This window comes from Silene latifolia, chromosome 1, assembly GCF_048544455.1.
Source record: "Silene latifolia isolate original U9 population chromosome 1, ASM4854445v1, whole genome shotgun sequence".
Taxonomy (NCBI): Eukaryota; Viridiplantae; Streptophyta; class Magnoliopsida; order Caryophyllales; family Caryophyllaceae; genus Silene; species Silene latifolia.
This window is the reverse complement of record NC_133526.1, coordinates 94,517,725-94,530,254: the sequence shown is the minus strand read 5'-3', so window position 1 is coordinate 94,530,254 and position 12,530 is coordinate 94,517,725. Positions and strand designations below refer to the sequence as shown.

At 39.0% G+C, this 12,530-nt stretch overlaps 1 non-coding gene across 1 annotated transcript; it reads right to left on the bottom strand.

Annotated features, from left to right (window-relative positions):
• Window positions 1–4,449: 4,449 nt before the first annotated feature.
• Window positions 4,450–4,556, bottom strand: LOC141619841 (small nucleolar RNA R71). The gene has a single exon (XR_012531821.1). It is a non-coding gene; the product is annotated as a small nucleolar RNA R71 (small nucleolar RNA).
• Between the last annotated feature and the right edge of the window lie 7,974 nt (window positions 4,557–12,530).

Here is a 12,530-nt window from a genome sequence, read left to right as displayed (position 1 = left end):
CACGGGCTTTAAGTTCCTCGATCTTTTAATTCTCGTCTGAAGCAGCGATCTGGTCGATCGACTGATAATGATGGTCGGTCGACTGCTCCTCAGCAAACAGTGGCTTCTGGAACCCGAGCATTGGTCGATCGACTGAAGGTAGTAGTCGATCGACTGATTGAGCTGCTAATTGACTTCTTTAAACTCGTGGACTCGTCTTTTGGGCCTTGGATTGCGCACCAAGCTCGTTCCTTAAGCAGTTTCTTTACGTCATTTGCAATGCAGATTACTCGGGGGCGGATTTGACTTGATTTCCCGCTAAATTCTTCACATTCCTGCAATAATGTACAAAAACACGAAAGTAGAGGAAAATAGAGAAATATTGGCATATATTGCACATTTGAGCTCTGAAATGCGTGTAGAATAAAGTGTGAAACATCATATTTTAGACACGCATCAAATCTCCCCAAACCAAACCTTGCTTGTCCCCAAGCAAGAACTAGACTCGATCCTAAAACCTAATGGAACGAGTTCGATCTCAGAGCGAAATGCAAACTGTTAAGCCCAAACCAATTTAATGCACAACCAACAATCAATTAGTAATGTGAATCATGCAAACGAATTATAAAGTCGTCAAAGACATGCTGAACCGTTGACTATAGAGACTTATCAAATTGGACTCTCGCGGGTCGCTCAAATCACTCAGTTAAGCACAGGTGATATATTTGTAAGATAGAAAGAAGTAATTTTGTAGTGACTCTCACCTAACTACGACCTATGAAAACATGCCAGCAATAAAATATGAAAATGATCTCTATGACCGTACATACGCGTTCCAACCAAACAAATGACCATGACACATGCCGAGGTATATATGGGATATGTGAGGTATGGGTAAGAAGAGGCAAAACATTTTATGGTAAAGTGGAGGTACAGGTGATCAAGCTAGTACCAAAACGGAACCAAAGGACAACATCCAACTTCCTTCTCATAAACAAACAACACGGTGCTATAGCAAGCACAAACTCACAAACTCCAAGTATAAAGGTAATCAATAAACTCCCCATAGAATATGAATGAAACATGGGAGCAAAAATCGCCAAAAGATAAGGATTAAATCATGCGAATTGATTTCTTCTCGAATATCAGTCGATCGACCATATGGAGCAGTCGATCGACTGATATGAACAGTACAGAACACTTTTTTTTTTCTTCTTTTTCGAATCATTTTTTTCATCATTTTTTTTTTCTGTTCTTTCTTTTGTTTCTTTCTTTCCTTTTCTTTCAGTTTCCCAACGACATCTCAATCGAGCAAACACCACCAAAAACGAAGTAACAATCCCAAAACGCAGACTACTAGCTTGACAAGGGACAGGCTAAATGTAGGATGTAGTAATGGGACAAAAAGGGGTATTTTTGGCAGTGTGGAGCTTATGGGTAAAAAGAGAAAAGGAAACCTCTTCCACATGTGTCAGCAAACCACAGACCAAATGCATACAGGTATTAAGTAGATCAAATTCATAATTATGCAAATTAAGGAAACATGTCTCATAAGGAGTACTACCCACATTCCTAAATGAACTGGTCATAGATGTCACCAGTTATAGGCTCTAAACCTTAGAAAATATGATGTAGCTTGCCAAAATTATAAGTCAAGTCTCAAGTTCAGCAATTAAATTAACGAAAACTCGTAGATATGCACTTATATGATTCTACTAATAACATGTTGATTAAGCACGGCTTAGGCGAAACAGGTGCAGATGCAAAATTATCATAGAAATACTACCGTTCCGACTCAACCTATATGCTAAAATAAACGTGCATTTTTTTGAAATGGTTGTAGAAAACCGAGTTTGAAAATCGAGTTTGAAAATCGTCATTACGACGGCCTAGAAAGGCGTGTTGTTTGAAATGCAACGGTCGGCGAAAGACCGAGGTTTGAAACGACCATTATAACGGCGCAAAAACGTGTTTTGAAAGTTTGAAATGACATGGAAGGACTTATGATCACATAACACATAAGCACTCGCAATTTCATTATATTATGCATAGTGATGACACGGGTTTTGCCTTAAAAGGGTGGGTTACACTGATGTGACACATATTTAAGAACATTTAGTCCCCGAATTAACCTCGTTCCCATGCTTTATAGCATCTATTAGGGTCATTTTTTATCTTTAGTTCCCCATTTTGCATATTCTTTGAGGTTTTGTGTCCTTGGTAGAAGAGGATTGCTAGCCTTGCATTTATGGAGCAAAATGCAGCTAAATGGATCGCTTCTAATGACCAAGCATCGAAGAGGAGACCAACACTAGAATCCTAAGCAAATAAATCAAGTGAATTGGGCAATGATGAAAGATCCGTGCGTCCCTAAGACAGTCCCCACGGATTGTTACGTAGCCAAGAACAAGAGAAGAACCCTGTCCCAGGATCCGACCGTCCCGAGCTTAGGACGAGCGTCCCAGACCTAGGATCCGGGTGTCCCGATGCCAGCCCGAGCGGATCAACTTACAGGACCAAGCATGCTTCAGGCCAGGACACGCGTGTCCCTGGGGAGTTGCTACTTAATCCGCACATGTCCCTCGGGAGTTGCAAATTATCAAGCTTCTCTTAGGGTCTTAATCGTCATTTAAGCCCTTAGTAACCCTAATCCTTGTATTTAATTTTAGTATAAATACCCTATGGTACTACCTAGATTATCATCTTATCATAATCAATCTCTTAATTTAGTCTTAATCAAAGTTGTAATACATATTTTAATATTAATCACATCTTAATCTTTCCTTAATCTCTCAATTGTTCTTAGTTTTAGTTGGGTAATTAAAAGATTATTTAGGGTTTATTGGAGGATTGACAACCTTCCATCAATCATCAAGTTTACGTCTATTATTCTTTGCTTTATTATTTGGATCGTCTCAAATAGGTATAATCCCTTTTACCTTTGCTTAACTATTGTAAATCATATCATTTGTTCATCATGTTTTGCTTTGTTAGTATGATTGATAACCTTATTAGCATGTTAAACTTGATCATGAGTGAGTAGTCCTTTAGCTAGGGTTAATGAGGAATTAGGGGAAACGATCATGGGAATTGATCTATGTTTAATCTAATATGCTTTCATAATCACTTGCTTGCTTATTGTGATTTCAATCTATGCACATGTTATGTTTGATGAATTGCTAGACTATGAAACCTTGCATTTTTTACCCATCTCTTATCTTTTCAATGAGGCTTGTAAGATATAAACCAACTCAAGCCTTGTTATACCATGCATAAAGTTGAATAGGAAGAGACTAAGTCAACTTGTAGGTGTTGTAAAGTCTTGATCGACTCGGCTCCGGGACCTAAATCTTCCTAGGAATTGGAAGATATACACTAACTCAATTCCATCACAACAATAAGTTGCTTGCATCTATTTGAGAACATGTTTATATGATCTATTTCCATGATTCCCTTATGAACTCATGACACCCTAGTGCCCTTAATCAATTGTTTACAAACCCTTTATTTGCTTAGCTTTGTTTAATTTACATTCATCTTGTTGATTAGTTTAGATTATATCTTATCTCAACCCAAATTTGTGACACCCTAAGACATAAACTGCTTGCAATTGAAATCCTAAACCAATACCCGTCCCTTGGGATCCGACCTTTACTTACCACTCCATTAAAGAGTAGTTCGTAGAGATATAAATATTGTTTTGGTTGATAGCTTTAACGACGAGCATAACACGATATCACACCAAAAATGGCGCCATTGTCGGGGACGGTGTTCAATTGATTTAATTTTCGTTAATTGTCTTTAGTTGTGTCTTTCTTTACCTTGGGGAAGTCAATCTTCTCAAGGTTGTTCTAATTGTTTTCTAGTTGTTTGATATTTTGCATGACTAGGAGATCACAAGGTAATTTTTTACCTATTGATTTCGAGATTGAAAGGACCTTAACCAACAATAGAAGAGTTGCTAGAGGTACTTCAAGAGTCGTAGGTATTGGAGAGATCGTGTACATTCAACCAAATAACATTGAGTTTGTTAACCCTTTTGCAAGAGAAGGAGAGGATAACCCAATTCCAAACCAACCACAAAATCAACCTACTACAATGCCTAATTTTTCATCTCATTCCGTACCAACCGAGGAGAACCTACCAAACGGTACTCCTACACCACTACATTTAACCGGTAATTTCATTGACAAATCCGCATTCATACAATTAGTTGAGAGAAGTCAATTTGGAAGGATGCCTAGTGAAGATCCTCATTTACATATGGAGACTTTTTGTGATTATTGTGATGCAATTTCTCAAACCGGAGTTACTCAAAACCAAATCCGATGGGTATTGTTTCCTTTTTCCTTGATCGGTACCGCAAAGCAATGGTTAAAGAGCCTAGACAAGGCTACCCTTGGTATTAATTCATGGAAGAAGTTATCACTTGCCTTCTACAAGAAATTATATCCTCCGGAGAAGACAAATATGTTGAGAGCCCAAATCACCGGGTTCAAGCAAAGGGATGAGGAATCATTATATGAAGCATGGGAGAGATTTAAGGACACTTCTAGTTCTTGTCCACACCATGGATTGTGAGTGGTTCCTTGTTCAACAATTTTGGAACGGCCTATATGAAGACTCACGTAATGTGCTTAATATGGGATCCAATGGGAGGTTTACCGAAGTTGATGACAACCAAACATGGGCCAAAATCGAAGAGATGGCAGTTCATAATTCCCAATATAGTAGGCCTCGAAAGACTACTAGAGGAGGAAAGCATGAGGTAGATTCCATCACACAATTGGGTGCTCAACTAAGTGCTCATATCGACACCATCAATTTGAAGTTTGAGAAGGCCATGCCTAAGCTTGATGAAGCTTCCAAATTGCTCAAACAACATGTTAATGCTATGGTGGCATCATCCTCAATCCCAAATGGAGTATGTAAAAGTTGTGGAACCTTGGGACATGATCAAAACGAATGTAGGGGAACAAATGAACAAGTAAATGCTTTCCAAGCATACAAGAGTGGTACCCCTTATTCCAACTACTATAATGAGAATACCAAATTCCATCCAAATCTCTCATATAAGAGCCAAAATGTTCAAAATCCTCAACGACTATACACTCCACCTCCAATGAGAAACCAAGCTCAAAGACCCTTTTTCAACCAAAGCCAAGGATATCAAAATCAACCTTCCTACAACAAATAAAATGACCAAAGCTTTGATGTTCAAAAAACGGTCCTCCAAATGCAAAAGAACCAACAAGAATTCTTCACCCAAATGCAAAAAGATAGCCAAGCTAAAGAAATCACCATCAACAATATACTTGCCCACACCAAAATGTTAGAGACTCAAATGACCTAATTAGCATCTTCTAGCTCCCAAAGACAAAAAGGGCAATTACCTCCTCAAGGTAACCCCCCAAGACATGAAAGGGTTAGTGCCATCCATTTTAGGAGCAGTACAAGATATAAGGGGCCGAAGAGGCCAATTGATGAAGATATTGTGGATGCTAGTCGCAAGCAAGGAGTTGTGGAGAACTCTAAGGAAGTAAAACCTACTACCAATGAACTTTCAAAGAATAAGAATGAAGGAAAGGCTAAGAATGTTGATAAGGAGCCTATTGTGATTAGACTTCCATTCCCAAGTCGTCAAGCTAAGTCTAAGCTTGATGAGCAACTTAGAAAGTTCATGGAAATTGTGAAGAACTTAGAAGTCTCAATCCCATTCACGGAATTGATCAATCATGTTCCGGCTTATGCAAAGTACATGAAGGATATTCTTACCAAGAAGAAATCCATCCGAAAGTTGGAGACTATTGCCTTTACCAAAGTGAGTAGTGCTATTCTTCAAGGGAGTTCCCCTTTAAAGCTCAAAGATCCGGGAATTTTTTTATTCCAGGTACCATTGGCGACACTACAATCAACAAAGCATTGTGTGATCTTTTAGAAAGTATAAGTGTCATGCCATACTCGGTATGTAAGAGACTAGGAATGGGAGAGCTCAAATGCACCAACATTACTCTTCAATTGGCGGATCGATCAACAAATATACCTTTAGGGTTATGGGAGGATGTGCCCGTAAGAATTGGCAAATTCTTCATCCCGGTAGACTTTGTCCTTATAGACATGGAGGAGGATTCCAACATTCCTATCATCGTAGAAAGACCTTTCTTGTATACCGCCGGAGCGGTAATCGATGTGAAACATGGAGAGCTCACACTTGAAGTAGGGGATGAGACAATTACTTTCAATCTTGACAAAACAATGAGAGCTCCCCGATTACATGAGCCATGCTTTATGGTCGATCACTATAGCCGAGAAAGTGATAGGAAGAAGTTAGAATCTCTATGCAAAGATCAAACCATGGGTAAAGAAACATCACCCATATGGAAGGGGAAAGTGGATGACCTTCAAGTAGCTCTATTCGGAGAGCATGGAATTTTCAACAACAATGAGAGCTTGAATAGCTCACCCATCATGAAAAGTAATGAAGAAGGCCTCATTGGCCAAGATAACAAGAAAGGAGAGTTGCTCTTGTCAACTCATAACATCATTGGGGAACAAGCAAGCGAAGTTCGTGGTCTATGGGACGATGAATTTGAAGGATTGGTCAATCCTTATATTGGAAATGCTATGACCTTAGACCAAGGCTTTGTTGATCCTTGTCATCACTTTGACTCGTACCACAACAAAGAAGAAAACGATGCACAAAGGTCTATGCTAGAACTTTATCATGACAATGAGCAAGCCTTCGACTACTTCTACAAGGTGTTGAGCAACATCAACAAGACCTTGGCTTTGCCCTCTTGATACCTCTCACAAGAAGGAGAGTTTAGTGGAGTCCTCCCTAAACCACCATTTGTAAATATTCTAACTCCTTAACTAGCATTTCATTTACTTTATTTCATCTTTGTCATTTTTGTATTTGCATTTTTGTGCTTTATTACAAGATTTTTGACATGAGAGCAAGTGAGGGAGGTATTTAACGTGTTTTAATATGTAGTGTTTGATCAAGTATGGGGATAGTAAATTCCTAGGCTAACCAAGCCTTTGTGGTGCAACCCATAACATTTAACAAGGAAAGGAAGGAAAAAATGACACAGGAAGAGGAATCCCCACGAGCAGACCTGAGCTCGTAGGAGCTGAAAGTAATCCGAGCATGTCCAGACACGATCCGCGCGTCCTATTATCGGGACGTGAGAGCTGGAAGGCTTCAAATTGTGGGAGAAAGTCTTGTAAGAAAATATGTGTAAGCCGAGCTCAGGACGCTCGTCCTCCAACATCAGGACGCCCGACCTACTATCGAGCCGCGGGTCCTGGGAAGCTTCAAACAAAAGAAATTAAATTAGAGAAAAATCTGCACGTCCCAGAGACCAAGACGAGCGTCTCATCAAAAATATGCTCGAGCTAAGCTAAATCCGAGCGTCCCAGACCTGCTTTGCTCTTTCAGAATTTCCTGTAAGGAAATTCGTGCGTCCTGACCCCAATCCGAGCATCCCAGACCTGATACCCAAACAAAACACGGGACTCTTCCTTCTTCGCAATTCATTTCCATCTTTCAAAACACTAACACATACATTTTCCCTCACTTCAACCTTCAATCCCCTCACCAAAAACATCAATTTCTCAACAAAATTCACCACAATCAAAACAAAACTTGCTCAAAACAAAATTAAATCAATCCTTCATCAACAAAAGACCCTTTAACCATCAATTTCCTCACAAATTGAATTAATTTTCTAGGGTTTGGGGCAAAATTTCAAAAATCCCCAATTGATTGAGGAATTGATTGAAGTTTGAAGAAGCAAGGAGCATTCAAGTAACATCTTGGTTTGTTGATACCAAATTGATAAGGAGCATACAATGGAAAGGACTAAAGGCGGAACTAAGGCACCCAAAACTCCAAATTTGTCAAAGAAGCAACAAGCTCTTCTAGCATCAAAGGCTTTGGTAGTAGCTCAACCAAGGGAGGATGTCCAAGAAAACGCCAATCCCATTGAGGAAGCTACCCCTTGTATTCCGGTTGTAAAACAATTGCCAAACTTTCCGGAGGTAACTTTTTTATCCGACAAACATAGGATTGCATTTCTATCCCTTGCCAAAAAGACTATTGTAGCTACCAAGTTTATTTGCCGAGATACTTTGCAAAAATTGGGTGTACTTGAGAAAACTAGAGCATTTTTCGAGTCCATGGGGTTGACAACCCTCTTTGATATGGATGAATTGACTTACCCCTCATTGACCATGGAGTTCATAAGCTCCTTAAGGGTGTACAAGGTAGAGACTCGAAGTTATATTGAGTTTCGACTTGAGAACAAGATTAGAAGAATATAATGTTTAGGGGTGATTTTGGTAAAGTGTTTGGTCTTGTGCAATATGATCATTTTGAAAAGAAGCCTTTGAAGTATGATGCTGCACCCCTATGGAAGGCTATAACCGGTCGTAAATTTGATTCCTTCCGGGAGTATCATGCTTTATTTGTTAACCATCCGGGCATAAGAACTTGGCACAAGTTTATGACCAATACTTTAATTGCTAGGAAAGGCACCAACCTCTTTACAGAACTCGACTTTGTCTACCTCGAGTCCTTCTTGAATATTAATGGAAAGTCTACCCGAAAATACAACATTCTTCAATAATTTATTGAGCAGTGGTTAGAGATTGATAATGGGAAAGAGGGAGCGGCCTTCATTGTAAACGGGGGCTTGGTAACATGGTTAGCTAAAAACTTTAACCCGGATTTCAACAAGGATAACACCTACAAACCGGTTAAGGGAAGCAACCTTCTTGACATGAGTACTTTGATCAACAAGTTTCATTGGGTCAAAAATGACAATCTTGACCACAAATTTGAATGGCTCATCAAGGAAGCCAAGTCCATTGTCTTGCCTACCAAGATTTGCCGTATTTCCGCCCATAGACCAAACTACCTCATTCCCGTCTCCAAATAAGCCGAGTCGATAATCAAGCAACAAAGGGATCTAATTGCAAAGCCCTCCTCCTCTACCATTTTGACTCCACCCTATACTTTTGCCTACCAAGAGTTTAAACCAAGTGGCTCTAATGTTGTGGTAGGCAATGATTACTTGACCCAATTGATGCAACAAATGCATAGAGAAGCTTATGATGACCGGGTGAATGCTTATCGAGCCCAATATCCGCCACTACTACATCTTGCTAAGCAAGGACTTCTTGATTCTTCATGTCCTTTGCCTAGTTGGGCGGATAAGGAAGTCTTCTTCCCTAGTACTTCTCAAGATGCTGAAAAGGATAGCCGGGTGGCTAATGGAAAGGAGGTTGTTGTTGTTGAAGACGGGGAAGGTATTGGTTCATGCCAAGAAGAAGAGCAAAGTTCGAGTTCCGATGACGAAGAAGTTGGTGAATCCTACGGTCCAATGGAGGTTGATAATGATGAAATTGATGATGATGATAATTCCGATGATGATGATGGCGGTGATGAGGCCGGTGATGACGATGTCGCAATGAGCGATAATTGAAGGTTGACAAGGCTTAATGGAGGATACCACAAGTGCGGGGTTGATTGTTTAGCTTCAACCTATTCCATTGTGAGTCTCTTACCCCTCCTTTAGCTTTGTCTTCATATCATGTTTTTAATCTTTATCTTGATCATTTGTAGAGTCATTTTTGGATCTTGATAATTTTGAGTCCTAGCACCATTGAAAGGACTCCCACCTCGGTTCCATTGAGGTGTCTCATATTTTGTTCCAATTTGCAGAATCCAAAATGACAATTAGAATTCATGCATTTCATCCATCCCTTGTGCATGAACTCCCCCTCTTTTTGCACTAGCAATAGTGTTTTGTTTGGTTTGGGAAAGTTCACTCACAAGGAATGCGAGTCAATTCAAATTGGCTCTCCAATTAATCGAAAGCATGCATCATATATGATAGATTAGATTGCATCACTTGTTATATATGTCATATAGCTTGCATACTAGTTTAGAAATCATGCAGATTTATATAGATTGCATTACATAATTTTCTATCGTATTGGCCATTGAGGACAATGCCCATACTAGTGTGGGGATGGGAAATTCTAACTTAGCATAAAATCGAAAAACCATGAAAAATTGAAAAATTCTCAAAAATCCAAAAACATGTTCATTCATTTGTAGTGTAGAATTGTATATATTGTATATATTTGTGTTTGTTTGTCACTCTTATCACATTGGACCGACTACACCACATTCGAGGCATGAAGGAAATAGAAGACCGCATGGTATGATCTTTCCAAATCTCCTTCCTCCTTTATATGTTAATGATAATGTGGCTTTCTTTTGGTTGATGCGGTACAAACCAATGTGTTGTTAGGAGTTGCATTTAGTTTATATGGCATACTAGTTTATAGAAGCATTTGTATTAGGTTGTATATATGTTAGTTGCATCATGGTATGTAGTTGCATTTTAGGAAAATTTTGTGAAAACATCTATTTGGGAAGCTTGATAAGTGTATATAAGGCCCTTGTAGATACTTTTTCTTCTTGAGACTTTGCTCATTAGAATACCTCCGAAACACCCTAGGATGTGTCATGCAAGTATCCTTTACCCATGGACTAAGGCTTAGTCAAGAGTACCTTGTGGTGTGATAACTCCTTGGCTACCGTTTATTCCAAGGTGACCCCTGAAACCATGCAACCATCTTCTACTTCTATCATATCTTTCACACAAAAAGGGAATGGGCACAAAAATTCTCAATTTGAGTTCAAGCATCAAAATGAAAATTAAAAAGTTTGCAAAATTGCATCAAAGGAAAGAGGAGTACAAAAATGAGAACTCCTATGCTCAAATAAAAGCACCCTCTTTACAAATTAGGGTGACTTTGAAAATGTTCAAAAATTGCAAAAATTGAAAATTGCCATGTATCAAAATGTCAAACATCAAAGAAATGGCAAGAAATTGTTCTCAAAAATGTCAAATACCACAAGAAATTTTGGGGAATAACAAATCAAAAGCAAACTCTCATTATGAAACTCAAAATCATATCGATCCCTTTATCCATTGATTCCACTTTTGTGCATGGTGGAGAGGGGACGACCCTTCTTCTTGTCTAGGCAAGAAGGGGAATTCCGCGATCCTACAGTATTTCTAACACCCTAGGGAGTCTACTCTTGACAAAAGCATTTAGCAATTGAGGACAAAGGTAACCTAACTTGACACAACTTGGAGGTGATTTGTTGGTATCCTCCTAGACTTAGTAATTTGAAGAAACCATATCTATAATGGAGTGTATACCCTTAGATTGCTTCCCCCTTAGATAATTTAGGCCACTTAGATGAGGAAAGTTGCTATTCTTTTGTAGATGCATCCATTACCTGCTTTTGTGTGCTTAATGATTGGATGTATCGCCATTTTGGCAAGCCCCACCTTGCCTTGCAAGAAGGCATCTTACCTCATGGGTGTCTTGTTGTGAGCTGAAGGGGCGGAGTGAGACCCGCTAATTGTCTCATATCAGATATATTAGTAGGCTAGTTTAAATAAAGGTCATAGTTTTAGTCACCTCTTTACTCGGGACGAGGAAAGGTTCGGTTTGGGGATGTTTGATGTGACTCAGATTTGAGCACATTTAGTCCCCGAATTAACCTCATTCCCATGCTTTCATGCATCTATTAGGGTCATTTCTTATATTTAGTTCCCCATTTTACATATTCTTTGAGGTTTTGTGTCCTTGGTAGGAGAGGATGGCTAGCCTTGCATTTATGGAGCAAAATGGAGCTAAATGGATCGCATCTAATGACCAAGCATCGAAGAGGAGACCAACACTAGAAGCCTAAGCAAATAAATCAAGTGAATTGGGCAATGATGAAAGATCCGAGCGTCCCTAAGACAGTCCCCACGGATTGTTAGGTAGCCAAGAACAAGAGAAGAACCTAGGATCCGGGCGACCCGATGCCAGCCCAAGCGGATCACCTTACAGGACCAAGCATGCTTCAGGCTAGGACGCGCGTGTCCCTGGGGAGTTGCTACTAAATCCGCGCATGTCCCTCAGGAGTTGCAAATTATCAAGCTTCTCTTAGGGTCTTAATCGTAATTTAAGCCCTTAGTAACCATAATCCTTGTACTTAATTTTAGTATAAATAACCTATTGTGCTACCTAGATTATCATCTTATCATAATCAATCTCTTAATTTAGTCTTAATAAAAGTTGTAATACATATTTCAATATTAATCACATCTTATTCTTTCCTTAATCTCTCAATTGTTCTTAGTTTTATTTGGGTAATTAGAAGATTATTTGGGGTTTATTGGAGGATTGACAACCTTCCATCAATCATCAAGTTTACTTCTATTATTCTTTGTTTTATTATTTGGATCATCTCAAGTAGGTATAATCCCTTTTACCTTTTCTTAATTAGTGTAAATCATATTATTTGTTTATCATGTTTTGCTTTGTTAGTATGATTGACAACCTTATTAGCAAGTTAAACTTGATTATGAGTGAGTAGTCCTTTAGCTAGGGTTAATGGGGAATTAGGGGGAAACAATCATGGAAATTGATCTATGCTTAATCTAATATGCTTTCATAATCACTTGCTTGCTTGT